Source organism: Piliocolobus tephrosceles, unplaced genomic scaffold, assembly GCF_002776525.5.
Source record: "Piliocolobus tephrosceles isolate RC106 unplaced genomic scaffold, ASM277652v3 unscaffolded_7285, whole genome shotgun sequence".
Classification (NCBI taxonomy): domain Eukaryota; kingdom Metazoa; phylum Chordata; class Mammalia; order Primates; family Cercopithecidae; genus Piliocolobus; species Piliocolobus tephrosceles.
The window spans coordinates 1-3,754 of NW_022334591.1; the positions used below are offsets into that span (position 1 = coordinate 1).

At 64.5% G+C, this 3,754-nt stretch overlaps 1 pseudogene across 1 annotated transcript; it reads right to left on the reverse strand.

Annotated features, from left to right (window-relative positions):
- Positions 1–2,173: 2,173 nt before the first annotated feature.
- LOC111533793 lies at positions 2,174–3,652 on the reverse strand (annotated as a pseudogene). The gene has a single exon (XR_002728964.3). The product of XR_002728964.3 is annotated as an ATP-binding cassette sub-family D member 1 pseudogene (transcript).
- Between the last annotated feature and the right edge of the window lie 102 nt (positions 3,653–3,754).

The window sequence follows — 3,754 nt, forward strand, 5'->3', positions numbered from 1 at the left end:
AACCAAGTTCAACAGTCTTGGCCTATTTAGGCCCCCCTCCCCTCAACTTTCCCACAGTTCCTTTTGGTGAGAAATTTGCACAGATGTGCTGCTGAGCTGGGCCCTACAGGACTCGCCCCATTGGATGTCCCCACTGCTGAGCCTGGACCTCGCTCCCTCAGCAATGGGTAGGCCTCCCCTGTCCTTCTGTTCCCCTTCTTGCACTGGCCATCACTACGTCAGGACACCAGCAGGTGGGGAAAGGGACATCTACAGAGAAGAGGTAGCAGCAGCAGTCAGACAGGTGGGGGAGGTGGGAGGTGTCGGGAAGTGCTCCCAGCAAGGTAGCCAAGGGGTTGTGAATTTCTGGGCTCAGTCCAGGGGCACGCGCCCCAGCCTTGCCTCCCCACAGCCACCTGATGACAGCTGCTCAGCTTGGCACTGTTTGCCAAGTGCTTTCACGTCTCTGCATCTGATTCTCACCACGTCCCATTGCATGTGTATTCACGTGCCCATTGTACACAGAACACTGAAGCCCAGGGAGGCAAAGTGACCTGCCCAAGTCCACACAGCCTGAGAACCACTTTCTTGTAAATGATGCTTAGACTTATCAAGAGAGCTTTACTTTGTTCTCAAGCAAGAGATCATGTGCATGTGCATTTCAATAAGCCTCCTCGTGGCAATCCCAGGAAGGACAGAATACTCTGCTGTGTGCCCTCCAGCCAGTCAGCTGCTTCTGCCCTGATCTGAGCCTAGGCCAGTGTCCACGGGGACATCAGCCAGTGGGACTGCCACGGGCCACATGCCACCCGAGGGGTCCTATCACACAGCTTTCCTACCCCACACAGCTTTCCAGCCGAGGCCTATGCAGACAGGCCGTGAATGCACACCGGGCCCTCCTGCCCTAGCCAACAAACCCTCTTGGCTAACACACTACTTCCTGAAGCTAGCCCGGATGGAGTCCTTCAAAGAACCAGTAATCTACTTCCTGAAGCTAGCCTGGACGAAGGCCTTCAAAGAACCAGTGATCTCTCTTCTGCCCCCGCCACCCAGGTCGGCCTGCACAGCTCAGCTCCCTGCAAGCCCGATCTCCCATTCCTGAAGCAAGCACCCTGGCAATCCAGACTCGTGCTGGGAGCTGGCAGGGGTGCCAGCCAAGGCTGACAATGTAGCTGCGGGGAATGTGCCAAGCGCCTCGCCCAAGGCTGCGGCTGCTTGCCAAGGCCCTGCAGCCCAGCATGCGGGTAAAGAGGAGAGGGAAGCTGGAGTGGTGGCTGAAGTCCAGGGGCCTTTTCTCTGAATCTGCAGTCTGGCCCACACCCGGGATGCCCCTCTCTGTGGAGTTCGGGGACAAGCCTGCTTCTCTGCTGGTGCACAGTGAGACAAGGTCCCAGGGCAAGGGGCCACCTGACCCAGGGAGCACACACGGGCCTTTGGGGGATGGATGCCATTGTGCCCCTCCTCCCAAGAAGCACTGGGGAACGGAAACTGAGTCGCAGAGAGCAGGGCCCAAGGCAACTGCAACCCCAGCCACAAGGAAGGGGAGGGGCTGAGGCGAGATAAAGGGAGCATTGACCTGGAGTAACCTTTCCCAGCGCCTGCCTGGCCCGCCCGCCCCGGGCCCACCAGGGAACCAGGAGACAGACAGGGCGGAAGGGCGGCCACGCCAGGAGCAGGAAGTGTGTCCCTCCGCAGTGGCAGCCTGGACCCGGCATCTCTGGTCTGGGGGCCCGGGAAGGCAGCTGAGCCAGTTGGTAGCTGGGCAGGCCTGTGGGCTCAGGCGGGGGTGGCCTTGACCCCAAGTCCCACTGCTGCGCTGGGCACTGCTCATTAGCCTCGCTTGGGCTGAGTCATGCCCATAATGCCCGCCTGCTTGGCCAGCCAGCTCTGCTGGACGCTGGCCTTCAAAGGGCCCAAGGGCCCAGGAGGGGCTAGGCAGCAGGTCACGTCCCTTGGTCCCCGCTCCCGAATGGCAGGCATCTCCTCTCAAGGCTCAAACTGCTAGGATCGCAGCTCTAAGGCTGGGACAACCTCCTTGAGGAGGAGAGGAAGCAGAAGTGGCCAGGAGCGTGCAGGCAACCAGCACAGGACAGTCCCCACCCAGCCTTCCTGCCTCTCCACTGCCGCGCCTGAGTCCACGGCTGCCCAAGACCCTGCCCACCCCAGCCCTGCTCTCCCATGGCCTGCCCACACCTTTGGCATCAGCCCCAGCCCGCCCTGGACTGTCCCCACTGCTCACGGCTGCCCGCCCCCGGGCCTCCCTGCCACACGCTTCCCTCCGTGCCCAGCGTCCCAACCTGCCCCACCTCATGGCCCCCATAGAAGGCGATCTCCTCCGAGTTGGCCACCACACGCGAGTGCATGTAGCGCAGCTCCCCCTTCCGCCGCGCCTCCTCTGCCACCAGCTCCCCAAACTTGGGCGAGAAGGCCCGCAGCACGTTGGCCGTGAGGAACACCACGAGGCCGGCGATGGCTGAGGGCCAGGCTGTGCCGGCCCCACGGGAACGGGCCGCCTGAAGCAGGGTGTAGGAAGTCACAGCCACGTCCAGGAGTGGCTTGGTCAGGTTGGAGTAGAGGTGGGCCACAGAGGCCGCAAAGGCCACCACGTCCTCTGTCAGAGACTGGTCAGGGTTGCGAAGCCGCCCGTCCATGTTGCTGACCCGGTAGTACGTCTGCTGGGAGAAGTAGAGGCGGTAGGCGTGGGCCACCAGACGGCTGCGGAACGACAGGGCCAGCTGGCCCTCCAGGTAGCGGATGGCACTGTTGACGAAGGTAGCAGGGAGCGCGATGAGGAGCCATTGCAGCAGCTGCCAGCCAAAGGCCCGCGGGTCCTTGCGCACGATGCAGCGGGCCAGCCTTCCGTCCAGGCGGGCCACATACACCGACAGGAAGGTGCGGCTCACCAGGGCGGCCGAGTGCAGGGCCAGCAGCCCCGTCTCCCGGCACAGGACCCGGGGGAACAGCAGCCGCAGGAGCCACAGAAGCCGCTGCAGGAATACCCGGTTCACGCCGGCCTTGGCCGCCGCGGCCCCGGAGGCCTCCTGCGTGGGGTCCCTGGCCGGCGCCTGAGAACCCCTGGCCGGGGCCAGGCATTGGCGCACCAAGGGGTAGACTTTGTGGGCTCCATAGGCCGCGAGGGCCAGGAGCACGGCCGTACGCTTCAGCGTGCTCCCCTGCCAGGGTCGGGGCCTGGAGAGCACCGGCATGTCACCTGGGCTGGCTGGCGCGCAGGGACTGGGGCTGGTGCCTGGGGCAGCAGTTGAGGCAGGTGGCTGGAAGGGTTGTTGTTCTGACCCCGGGCCTGTTGTCTAGGCAACTGGAAACCTTGCGGTGGCCCTTGAGACTGTCGCTTTAGGCCCCCGGGGTGCTGCTGGGGCCCCTGGTGCTGTGGGCTCAGGGCCCTCCAGGGTCGCGGCCTCTTCAGAGGGCAGCCCAAGTGGAGAAACTTGGCTCTCCTGTCCTGTCAGTGCCCTGGCCCCTGAGGTCAGGGCCTGGAGAGATCTCGGGCAGAGGGGGCGTCTCTTCCTCTCCACCTTCTCCTCCTCCTCCTCCTCCCCTGGTAGCGCCCCTCCCCGGGGCACCAGGCGCGTCCGTCCGCTCCGCAGCCTGGCTGAAGCGACACTGACTCCGCCACCGGCCCAGAATCCCCACCCGCCCCTCCCCAGGGGCGAGTCGGGGGAAGGGGAGGAGGCGGAGGAGGGGCGAGGGGCGGAGTCCGGGCGCGGGAGCCCCACCCTGTTCTCGCCCCTCGGCGAGGCCCGTCCCCTCCGACCCC